Here is a 13,022-nt window from a genome sequence, read left to right on the forward strand (position 1 = left end):
TACTTCACAAAAACTTTTATTTAATAACTTTAGATTTACAGAAAAGGCACACAGTAGGGACTTCCCATATGCTTTATATTCAGCCTCTTCCCATGTTCGTGTCTTAAAGTAACATTTGTCAAAACTGAGAAATTAACACTGATGCGTATCCTACTGAGGGAACTCCCGGCTTTCTTACATCCGCCCGTTTTTCCACTGATGTTCTTCTGTTCCAAGATCCAGTCCAGGATACCGTGTCACATCCGTTCATCATGTCTCCTTGGTCTCCTCCACTCTGTGACAGTTTCTCAGTCTTTTGTTTTTCATGACCTTGACAGTTTTGAGGAGCGCTGGTCAGGTATTGCATAGAATGCCCCTCTGTCGGGGACTAACTTTCCTCATGGTTAGACCGGGCTGGCAGGTGTGGGGAGGAGTACGCTCAGGTGATGGTGACCTGCCGCCCTGTGCCACGGGCCGCCCACCAGGTTTCCCAACTGTAATGTCACAGTTTTTCCCTTCCCTCACTCTGCTTGTTAGAAGCAAGTCACACAGTCCAGCCCGTACTCAAGGGGAGACTTAAGCGCCTCTTCCTGGAGGAAAAAACATCAAAGAATTTGTCTTCTTCATTATCAGAACCACCACAGTTACTAATAAACGTGGGAAGATGTTTTTTGAGGCTGTGCAAATGTCCTGTTTCTTCTCAGAGTTCTCCCCACGGACTCTTGGCGCTGGTCGCTGGACCTGCACAAATCATCACGGCGCTGTTCTAATGATGCTTTTCTGCTTTCCTCATTTCCCCTGCGTTTCTCACTGGGAATTCTTCTGTAGGAAGATTGGTCCCTTCTACCCTATTTGTCTTATTTGTACAGTCAATAATTTATACCAGTACGGACTCACGGAAATTTATTTTTTTCTTTGGCCATAACCCGATACTACCATAATTAACTTTTTCACTCACATTTTTCCCATTTTGGCCAAAGGGGCTCTTTCAGGTTAGCTCTGTGTTCCTTACTCTTTTCTTCTTCTCAGGCACTTCCTGACTTTCTGCTGTAAGATGCTCCACGCTCATGTTGCGTTTTCCCTGCCCCAGCCCTAGAACCAGCTGCTTCTCCTTTGATGGAAGAAGGTATTAGATACCAAGGTCTGGGCACTGGGTGTGGTCACTGCTGCTGAGGGACACTTTCTGGTCCCTCTCAGCTGACAGAGCTGGGAGAGATGTGTACGCGTACAACCCACGTATACACACATACCTGTATTTGTGTGTCTGCGTACAGACACAGATACCTGTGCATAAAAATAAACCAGAGTCCATACTGGTATCTGACTCTAATCTATCTCTAGAGGGTGCTTCTTGCCTCCCCACACCCCTATGTGTTCTTTGTAAGTTCCTTCTCTGGCCGAGTGGGCAGTTTTTGGTGTGCATCTTACAGGCCATCTTGGCAAAAATTGACAGTGTTGGCCATTCCCACCTTCTGTAAGGACACACTTCCCTTGGTTTCTGTGACAACACTGTCCCCTAATTTTCCTCCTGTGTCTTGCTGCTTTGCAAGAAGGTCCTGTTTTCACTGACCCCTTAAATGTGGAGGGCTCTTCTCTGCTCCACCCCTTGGGCCATTTTACTCTCTTTTGTGGTCTGCTTCCTGTCTCTGTACTAATGGTGCCCACCCTGCCCTTAGCTCAGACTCCTCCCTGGGCCCCAGATCTGAGAGTCCTGAGGCCTTAAGAAGCCCCTCCCCATCCTGCCTATTGGCAAAGGACAGTATGTATCAGCCAGTACGACCAGTAAGACACATGTGCTGGGAGTAGCCAGGACTGGCCGTTGCCCCACATTCAACAACCATCTCATCAAACCCCTAAATGGATAAGTTTTTACAGGGAGACTTTGATCAGGATTTTAAAGCAAGCTTTCATGTGTGGGATCCTTTGTGTTATGCAGCTGGACCTAAATCTGATTTTCTGGAATGTTCCATGCATCTTATGATGCGTCCACCCTCTTGACTAGTACTTTATGACACACTGGATTACCTTTGTTTGCTTTTCTCAATCCAGCAGTCTGGCTTGGAGATTTGACCTCTTGGGCAGCCTGGCGTGGTGGGATGTTACACCTTATAAAAATAAGAGCAGTAAGAGTAATGATCCCTGGGCCCCTAACACTCTCCGCGCCCCAGACTACAAACCTGCTCCTCCTCTTGGTCCCTGTCTCAGAGGGGGCCCGCCCCACACCCCAGGCTCCCAGAGAGAATCCTGGGCTTCGCCTCTGCTGCCTCCCTCCCCATCCCCACCCATCATCTTCCACAGCCAGACCACCAGGACTCCTGGTCATCTCTCCCATCTGCCCCCTGCTCACCTTTCATGGCCCTGCCTTGGTCCAACCCTGTCCTCTCCCGCCTTCTCTCTGCCTGGCCTCCCATCTCACCCCTTAACCCACCTCCACCTGACAGTGGAGGGGTTTCATGAAGCACAAATCTGATCATGTCAGCCCTTCCGTGTTTCTCCAGTGTCTGCGGGGCGAAGTCCTAACTCCTGGACTGATGCTGGAGGCTTGGTGTGATCTAGTTCCTGACCACTACCTAGCCGGTCTCCCTGAGCTCCAGACCCACTGAACTGTTTCTTTGAACGTGGCCAGCGCTCACCTGGGCCTCTGTGTGGACCCTCGCCCAGCCCGTCCTGCCCCACTTTCTTCCCACTCATATAATTTTAAGACACTCCCAGATCATCATCTGTAAGGATGATGAATAAAACATAACCAGTGGTCATGAGTGCTGAATGTAGGGGAGGGGAGATTTACTTACAATTTTTTGCAGCGGGCATGTTGGCACTGAATACTAACATAACACCAGCAGCTGTCGGGGGAGAAAATATTAAGAAAAAAATCACATTGTGTTTAGGAGGAAGAAACCTTTCAGGAATCATTTGTATTACCTTAAAAAATTCTACAGCAGCAGGAAGAGGACAGAGGTCTATTTCTCTGTGCACTGGGATGGTCACCCTAGAAGGGACTTTCAAGCTTCCTTCTGAAATCACATCCACTTAGGGAATTTTCTACCATTAATTTTCACAGCTACCATTAAAAACACCACTTACGTAATTTAGACGGTGTCTCCCAAGCATTGGCGCAGCTGACTTACATAAAAGGGGTTCTGTAAGGGCAAAGGAAGGTTCCTGAAGGGCATTGGTGCTGGGAGAATTCTTGTCATCTACTCTTATCGGCGACTGTTGAAACAGTGAATTCTGTGTAAGGGAACCGTCGATGCATTCGCTGTGAGCCCCTGTGCGGTGTTAAATCTGGCTGGCACGTGCTTCAATCATCTCTGCCAGCATTTACGTGGCACAGCTTCATCCCAGGCACCAGTCCAAGCCCTTCGCCTGCATTAATTCAGCAATCACCTCACACAGCCCTCAGGAGGCAGCCACTGTTAGGATCCCAGCTTTTCAGGGAGGTGTTTAGAGTTGAAATCAGTTGCTTCAGGTTCCATAGCTAGTAAGTGGCAGCCCTGGGACTGGAGCCCAGGAATAGGGCTGGGTCCATGGTCTGTGCCTCAGCGCCCTTCCTCCTGGACGCCATTCTTAAAGGAGATGCTCCCGTTTCCAATAGTGCAGGTTCCTTTCAGAAGAAGGGCTTAAATTACTTTCTTCTCCGGCTGCCAAAAATCTTTTTCCAACATCCCTAGTTATTTGAATTTGAAGGAAAACACTTTTTTTTTTAGGAGAAATTCCAAAACATACAACAGTGGAGAGAAAAGTCTCATGAACACCCATGTCCCCCTCACCCAGCGTCAGCAGCTCCCAGCATGTGGCCATTCTTGTTCCCTCTGTGTCCTGCACACCCTGTTCCCCCGACCCCACTCAATTATTTTAAAGCAAGTCTAGGTGTCTCTTATTGAAAGACCTCGTCTTCAGAGAAGAGGTAACCTTCAGTTCCTGGCCCCATGTCCTCCCCCTGCTGGTCAACTGCCCACCTCCCTGATGCTCTGTTCCCGCTCCTCCTCATTTTCCAAACGCCACAGATCTGGGCAGGGTTCGATACTCTCACTGGCTCTGTCCCTGGCCCGCTTCCTGTAACCCTGCCCCCTTCCCCAGGCACTTCTCCATGTTGCTCTGAAGCCTGAAAGTGATCCCTTTTGGTGGCCGTGGACAGGCTGGTGTTGCTTGGCAGGCCTGTCCCCTGCAATGGGACATTTAATCTGCGTGTGGCTTTTTGCCATGATAGTGGCCGCTTTATTTGGGTTATTTTCTGGATGCCCCCTCCACTCCCTCCAGGTCAGGCCTCCTTAACGCTCCTCGCACACTGTAACTGCACATCAAGCATATCGCGTTGACCATAGTCGAGATGAAACAGGGATTTGGGTACTTGCCTGTTAATTGCCTAGGAGCACCATGAGGGCAGGAGTCAGGTCTGTCTTTGTCCCTGCAGTGTCCCCAGCATCACCCAGCACAGAGCCTGGCACACAGTAGGCGCTCAGTAACTAATGAATGAATGATTGCCAAGGTCAGTATCTGGGCTTTTATCCTGAGGGCAGTACAAAGCCACAGAAATGTTTTAGGCAGAACTGGGCCCACTTTCTCAAACTGATGTGTATATAAATCCCTTGGGAGCTTGTTAAAAATGCAGATTCTGAGTCAGTGGGTCTGGGGAGGGGCCTGAGATTCCGTATTTCTAACAAGCTCCCAAGTGATGCCGATGCTTTGAGTTACCAGGGTCTTGCTGTGCTGTTCAGTGCAGCAGCCACCGACCATATGTGGCTGTTGAGGATTTGAAATGTGGCTGGTGTGACCTGAGCTGTACCTGAAGTGTGAAATACCCACCAGATTTCAAAGACTTAGTACAAAAAAAGAGAATGTAAAGTATCTCATTAATAGTTTTTATATTGATCATATGTTAATATGGTAATATTTTGGATATATTGGGTTAAATAAAATATATTAAAATTAAATTTTACCTGTTTTTGTTTGTTTTGAATGACTACTAGCTATACACTTACTAGAAATTTTTAAATTACATTGTGGTTCCCCTGTTTCTGTTGGATCGTGCTGGTCTAGAACACTCCAGACCCCCATCACCTCTAAGCATTTGTACATCCTCTTCCTTTTTGAAGCACCTCTCCCCTACACCCTCCTCACAACTAATTTCATACATCTTTCAGGTCTCAGTTAAGATGCCTCCTCCTCCAGGAAACTCCTTGATCCCCCAGGATGGTTCGGGTGTCTCTTCCAGGCTTCTACAGCTCTTTGGGTTTCCCCAACCCCAGCCCCGACCATCTGTGATGACAGCATCTAAATGTCTGTCTCCCTCTTTAGACAGATAAATCCATGAGGATGGGAACAAAGTCTGTTCTGGTCACCACTATATATTTGCAGAACCTGACACAGGGTCAGTAAATATCTGTTAACCAAATTAAGACATGACAAGTGAGATGTGGGTCCATGCACATTTTCGACTCGAACCGGACCATGAAGCCAGCTCTGGAGGTCTTGTTTTTGATGGGCCCTGACACCAGCACAGTATCCTGAACTGCCTTCACCTTACTGGGTGTAGTAGATGTGTTGTGGGTTCATCAGCCTCTGTAGGACTGTCCTGCATCTGTCCCTGAGTGACCCTGGAGCTCCTGGGATTTATCCTCTGCTGGTGTCCCATTTCTGAATGAGGACTTATTTTTTTTTTGTATAATTTCTATCAACTCTTTTTCGTACAACACAGATTTTGATAAAGACTTACCAGTCTGAGATTTCCCTAATTTTTTTTCTTCAAGTTCATTAGAAACATTGCTCTTAAGATATAGTAATTAATAGCCTAATGGCCTTTTCCTTTGAGATTATTCTGTTGCTCCAATAGTTTTGTAATTCATTTGATATGAAAAGATGCTCAACCTCATCAATTATCAGGGAAGGACAAATGAGGACCCCACTGAGACCGGCTTCGTCTCATGCCAGCCTGCTTGCCCAGATGCCCCACTGCCGTATCTCTGATTTTGGCAAGATCATCACCTTGGTTCCCACACTCTCTCCGTGCCCTGATACCATGTCCCTCCTTTTTCATCCCCATCCTTCCCACTGTCCCACCCATCATAAAGATTCACCACTACCAGCAAGCCCTGAATTCCCTTTCTCCTCTTTTGGTCCCACCCATCTCACTAAAAGCCAGCCCTGAAACATCTAAAGTTAAAAAAAAAAAAAAAAAAGCCACACTGAGATTTCTGTTTTACACCTCAAATTGACAGATAACCCGAGGTGAAGATGGGAATTGGCAGGACGTCTCATACACAGCTGGTGGGAGTGCAAACTAGTACAACCCTCTGGAAAATAGCTGCATATTATCTGAAAAAATTCAACTAAGTTGAAGATTTGAGTCCCTCACTCCTCAGCATCTCCATTCTCAGATACTGGAGAAGAGACTTAGGCACATGCACCAGGTGAGGCTACCAAGGTTTGTGATAGCACTGACGGCACAAAATTGGAAACAGACCTGACGGCTGTTGAAAGGCAAATGGATAAACTATATAATCCACATGATGGAATATTATGCAGCAGTGAAAGGGAAGGAACTACAGATGCACGAGAAAAATAAGGTGAATAGAGCAAAATTCACAACATCACATAGAGGATAATGCTGTTTTTATAAATCTCAAAACCAAGAACATAGAAACGTTAAAGCATTCAAAAATGTGTGATAAAACTATCTCTAAAATAGCAAGGGGAGAGGGAACTTTTTGGGATTTGTTGCATTGTTCACCTTCAACTGGTATCTTTTTGCATGTAAGTTATACCTCAGTAAAGCTAACAACAGCGGGGGAGCAGGAAGGACAAACTCCTTGTTCTGCCTCTGGACATGCTGTGTAAGGAGGTGGTGATGGGGGCAGATGCCACCTCCTGGTGACTCACCTGATGCTGAGGACGTCAGGGCAGAAAAAATGACCTGAGCGCCTTGTCAACATTTAAGGGACTTCGCTTTCTTTGCTGTATCTCCAGTTCCTAGAACTGTGCCTGGTGATTAGTTAGCACTCAGTAAATATACGTATTTTTTAAACTAAACTTCTTATTGAAGTAAAATATAATTAGATTTTCTTAGATGTTTGAATGTCACAACCCTGAAACACCCTACCTCTGGATTTCCTGCTATGTGAAATAATGAAAACAATTTGAAATAATAAAATAATTTCCTTCTGATCAAGCCGTTTGGACCTGGCTCCTCTTACCTGGAGCCAAACACATCTTCACTGGTGACCCGCATGGTGAGTTAGTGCTAACATTTTAGGGGTGTTAAAAAAAATTTAACTGAATAAATTTGAAGATCTAACTGGCTTTATTTAAAAATCCATGAATTGAGCTGTATCCTATCTGGCAAACGGAGAGATACTCCTAGAAGTTCCACAACGTGGAAGACTTTTATAGTACGGAGGGTGGGACAAGGAAAGGAAGTTATCAGCAAGGAACTGGAAGAAAACAAAAGTTCAGGTGACACTCAACACCACTGCTGTTGGACGTCAGCAGGGTCTGCAGTCATGTGAAGGCCCTACTGGCTGGCTGTCAAGATTTTACCTTTTTGTTAAGTAAACTTTTTTACTGGAGTATAACACATACCATAAAGTGCACAGATCTTTAGTGCAGGTGAATTCATTTCCACATCCAGTTCCTACCCAGTGGCTAGGATATTGAGGCAAGCAAGACAGATTGGCACGTGACCCCATGGAACTCAGGGTCACAGGCCTAGTGACCAAGAGGGTTCTGGTTCTCTGGGGTTTTTCAAGACCAATGTTTTTAGATGTAGGAAAATATTAAAGTATTTATAAAGTTTTATCTCAAAGCATTTCGCTTTTAGTGCATGTTTTATATTGTACATATTAATACAGAGCAACTCAAGTTACACAGCACATCCACATGCATATACACATCCTGGAGACGTGCCCATAAACTTCTGTGGGGTATGTAGTCAAAAAGGTTTGAAGTCGTCTGGCCTAGGGTTGGGGGAGGGGTAAAACACCTGAACAGGACAATTTAAGGTAAGGTGAGATGCACTATTATCAAGGAATCACTAGGCTCCGTGGTGCCGACAGGACTAAGGTCAAGGAGGAGGTGTGGGATGTCACTCCTGGCGTTCTGGAGGAGAGGACAGAAGAGCTAAGATATGAAGGGTAAGGGAAAGTCTGGAACTGCACGTGCAGAGACCGCACAAATGACATGGTGGTATAGTTAAAAAATTATGCAACTGGAGTGAGGGTACAGCTCAGTGGTAGAGCGCATGCTTAGCATGCACGAGGTCCTGGGTTCAATCCCCAGTACCTCCACTAAATAAAAATATGTATATGCAACTGATCAAGAAATAGAGCATATTAAGAGCCCCCTCACGCCCTCTCCCAGTCATGACCTCCCCGTGACATATTTTCCAAAAATGACTAACACTGTCCCCTGTTCCATGGACTCTCCTTACACCCTGCCACTCCCACACCAACAGGTGGAGCCAGTGGCCAAATCCTCTTGACCCTGGGCAGGCATTTATGACCAAGGTTGCCAAGGGTATGGTGGAACTGACACTATGTGGCACCTGAGGCTAGGTCATAAAAGATACAGCTTGGTTCCTTCTCCCTCTGAATGTCCGCCTCTGGAACTGTGAGGAAGCCCAGGCCACGTGAACAGTTCACGTGCAAACCTTCTGGCCGGTAGCCAGCATCCACCGCCAGACCTAAGAATGGAGACACCTTCAGAGTGACCCCAGCTCCAGCTCCCATCTGACCGTATTAGGCCGTTGTGAGAGGAGCGCCTGCCTGAGAGTGAAGACAACACAGGAAGGAAGGCAGAGCCGAGAGGTGGGGAGAGAGAATCCTACCTCCTTGGCCCTGGGTCCACCTGTACCTGAAGGCAAATCTTACCTGTTTCAGTTAGATGAGTCTATAAATACACCTTTTTTGCTTTAAGCCAGTTTGAATTTGGGTTTTCTGTCATTTGTAGTCAAGAGTCCCAGCAGGAGGCTATGCACATGGAGTTCTTCCAAAAGCCCATTTGCTGGACTCAGTCCTCATGTGGAAAAGTCAGTAGAACAGTACCGATGTTCCCAGTGTGGACTCCGGACCACAGCCATCAGCATCACCTGGGACCTTGAGAAAAATGCAGGCGCTTAGGTTCAACCTTAGTGAACCACAGACCCAGAATGGGCTCCAGCAAGAGTGTCTGAAGAAGCCCGCCAGGCGCTGTGTGCCCAGTCACGGCCTCACCGTGGGCGAGCACAGCGGTGAAGACAGAGCATATGCTTGAGGTTAGAATCATGTCTCCACCTCCATCTGGCTCTAATTTTCAGTGGGTTACAGAAACCATCCTGCTTCACGTCTCCCCTCTGTAAAATGGTGCACTTCTGTGTTGCAGCAGTGTTAGGTGGACCAGTGACTTGGCCAGAGGCAAATCATTCAGAACAGCGCCCGGCACAGCCCACGCTCACTACAGTCAGGCTCTGTTGGGCAGTAGAATCACCTCGGAGGGCTTGTTAAACCACTGACTGCTGGGCCCTCCCCTTCCCTCCGAATTTCTGATTCTCACTCAAGGGAGCCTGAAATTTTGCGTTTTAACTAGTGCCCAGGTCAGACTGGTGCTGCTGGTCCAGGGAACCCTACTTTGAGAACCACTGCATTAGCTGTTATCATCACTGGTCCCCAACTCCCTTTCTGGTGCTTCTGCAGTCACCTCAGGTGCTCTGGAATTGCCCTTTCCGCTGACTCAGGCTTCTCTCTCCTCCTCTCCCTCCCCTCTGGCATCAGTTATGATTGTTGGATTCTGTGCTGGTAACTGGAGCTCTGAGCCCAGCTTTCTGCTGAGAGTAGCCCCAGCCTCCACCTGTTCAGGAAACCTGATTGATGGTTCCTTCAACCACAACTGTTCCTTTTTCGGCAGCCTTCAGAACTGTCTCCAGCTTTCTTATATAAGCAGACACCTTTCCTCCCAACCTCGGGGAGGCGGCAGCTGCCACGTCGTTCCTGTCACTGGCTGGCCCTCCAACCCCATCCCCTCATACTCCACCCCCATCCCAGGTACTTCTTTGCTTTGCTAATATAAATGGCTTTAAATGCAGAGCTGATCAAGCTCCCCCCCAACAAGCTCCTCTGTAACTTGGCCTGTTAGCTAGAACAAGATGGTCAGTATGGCTGGAGCTGAGAGTGAGGGGCAGGACAGCAGGAGATGAGGCCAGACATGTAGGCAGCACACAGAGTGTACAAAGCTTTATGTGTCATGAGAAGAGCTTGAACTCTGTCCTAAGAGTGGTAAAAAATTATTTTAATCATTTTTTTAAAATTGTGACATATGGTATATCTGTATGTATACACACACGCACATTTAGACGTGTATATGCATATACAGTTGAAAAAAATTATATACTAAACACACATGTAGCCACCACATAGGTAAGAAATGGGATACCGACAGTCAAAACCATCCCTAAAATTTGTGGGTCCTGGACCAACAGTACAAGTGGAGGCTCCCTGTCTCTAGTTCACACTCTTCTCTCTTCCCATGCCTGCCTGCATGAGGGGTCACCCATGCATGTGTGTGGACACCCTAATCTGCAGTGGAGCTTGACCCATCTCCCCAGACCACCTCTCGCCTACCCTCTGGGTCTAGAGGTGTGCACACCAGCATGACCTGCCCTGGGTGTAGGGTGCAAGATGGACTGGGAAGACCCCCCACACAGGTGCTGGAAGCAGGTACAGGAACACTTGGGGAGGGGATTCTAGAGAACTGGGTACTCTGAGCATGGTCTGAAATTGCATTATCCAAGAAGGTAGCCATTAGTCACATATGGATATTTACATTTAATAAAAAATGAAATTTAAAATTGAGTTCCTCAGTTACACTAGCCATATTTTAAGTGCTCAGTAGCCATATCTGGCCAGTACCTACTGCACTGGACAGTGCAGATACAGAATGTCTATCATTGCAGAATTTTCTGCTGGACAGTGCTGGTTGGAAAGGAGGAATGGTTTGGGTTCTGTAAGACAGGAAAGTGTGACCCCTCCCCCCAACAGAAAAAAAGCAGGCAGCAGAAGCTGCCTTTAAGAATGACCAGATGTTGGATGTTAACAGACAAAGCCTTCAAAATAGCCATTATATAAATATGTTCTAATGAATAAAAAGAATCATGACTTAACAAGTAAAAGGAAGGTATGATGTAAAAACTGATCAAATTAAAAATATCAACAGAGTTAGACATTATAAAATAGGAACAAATGGAAATGCGGAGCTGAGAAGTAGAATAACTGAAATGAAAAATTTACTAGAGGCACTCAACAACAGATATAACTGACAGAAGAAATAATTAACAAATTTGAAGGTAGATATTATGTAATCTAAAGAACAAAGAGAAAAAGGAATGAAGGAAAAAATGAACAGAGCCCCAGAGAAATATGGGACACCATTAAGCAAAACAGTGTACAGTTAATGGAATGTCAAAAGGAGAGAAGAGAAAGAAGAAACATTATTCTAAGAAATTATGGTGCACACACACATATATGCACACACACATACATACACATTAGCATTGTTGGGTCTATAACAAACTGGTAATATAATTGCCAATAACCGCACAGAGGAAATACACTGGAGCAAAGTTGTACTGGGCTAAGGTGAGGACTCCAGATGAACAAGAACAAATGAAGAGAACCAGAAATGGTAAGTGAGAAGGTTAATATAAGAATATCTGTAAGTATATGCTTGCTCTCCTTTCTTCTCTCAGCTTCTTTCAAAGACATAACATTATATAAAGTAATAATAAAAAACAATGAATTCTTGGTAACATTTATGGGTGTAATATGTATACTAATAATGCCACATAAAGGGGGGGAAAGTAATAGGACTCTGTAAGAGCAATGTTTCTACATTCCACTGGAATTAAGTTAGTATAAATCTGAAGCTCGCCCTGACTAGTTAAGATGTATGTGGTAAGCCCTAGGCAACCACTAAGGAAATGACTCAAAAATTAATGAGAAAAGAATCAGCAAAGAAATTTAAATGCTACAGTAGAAATTATTCACTTAACGTAAAAGAAACCAGTAAAGGAAGATACAGGAGCAAAAAAAGTCATGAGACATAGAAAATAAAAAGTGAAATGGCACATGTAAATTAACTGTATCAATAATAACATTAAAAGGGAACAGATTAGACAATCCAATCAAAAGGCAGAGATTGTGAAAAAAAATCAATATCCAATGATATGCAGTTTACAGGAAACAAACTTTAGGTTCAAAGATACAAACAGATCAAAAATGATAGAATGAAAAAGATGTATCATGTAGGCAACCAACAAAAAGCTGAGTAGCTCACTAAAATCAGGTGAAACTGACTTTAAATTTAACATTTTACTAAAAGGAAAGAGGGACATTTTATAATGATAATCAAAAGTCAATCAGGAAGATACAACAATTATAAATGCACATGTACGTAACAATAGAGTTCCAAAATACGTGAACCAAATACTCAGAAAGGAAGGGAGAAAAACACAATTCAACAATATTTAGAGACATCAATACTCCACTTTCTATAATAACCAGAGCAACTAGGCAAAAGATCAACAAGGAAATAGAAGATTTGAGCAAGACTACAAACCAACTAGACCTAACAGGCAACTATAGAAAAGCAGAATATACATTCTTCTCAGATGCACATGGAACATCCTCCAGGATAAACTGTATGCTAGGCCACAGAACAAACCTTGACACATTTAAAGGGACAGGGATAATTCTCTGATGACAGTGGAATGAAATTAGATACCAGTAACAAAGAAATTTGGGAAACTCACAAGTAGAAATTAAACAATAATCTCTTCAATAACCAAAAAAGGAAATTAAAGGAAAATTAGAAAATACTTTGACATAAATGAAAATGAAGACATTATGTACCAAAAGTTATAGGATGCTGCAAAAGCAGTACTTTGAGGAAAATTTAAACTTGTAACTACCTATATTAAAAAAGAATGATTGCAAATAAATAACTTAAACTTCTACCTCAAGACACTGAAAAAGAAGAGCAAACTACACTTGTAGCAGACAGAAGGAAGAAAATAATAA

The 13,022-nt window shown here is 44.8% G+C and overlaps 1 non-coding gene across 3 annotated transcripts in view; it reads right to left on the bottom strand.

The window, feature by feature from the left end:
* The window catches only part of LOC102510586, a 71,713-nt gene continuing 58,691 nt past the window's right edge, over nucleotides 1-13,022 (bottom strand). For 2 of the 3 annotated variants that reach the window (XR_004322344.1, XR_004322345.1), the window contains exons 4-7: nucleotides 8,844-9,068; nucleotides 2,772-2,822; nucleotides 2,005-2,084; nucleotides 1-569 (exon numbers count right to left, since the gene is read on the bottom strand). This is a non-coding gene — a transcript (uncharacterized LOC102510586). Of the gene's footprint in view, nucleotides 570-2,004; nucleotides 2,085-2,771; nucleotides 3,146-8,843; nucleotides 9,069-13,022 lie in introns of those variants that run through there. The other variant, XR_004322343.1, reaches the window with a different exon arrangement.

The sequence above is a fragment of the Camelus ferus genome, chromosome 9 (assembly GCF_009834535.1).
Source record: "Camelus ferus isolate YT-003-E chromosome 9, BCGSAC_Cfer_1.0, whole genome shotgun sequence".
In the NCBI taxonomy this organism is placed as follows: domain Eukaryota; kingdom Metazoa; phylum Chordata; class Mammalia; order Artiodactyla; family Camelidae; genus Camelus; species Camelus ferus.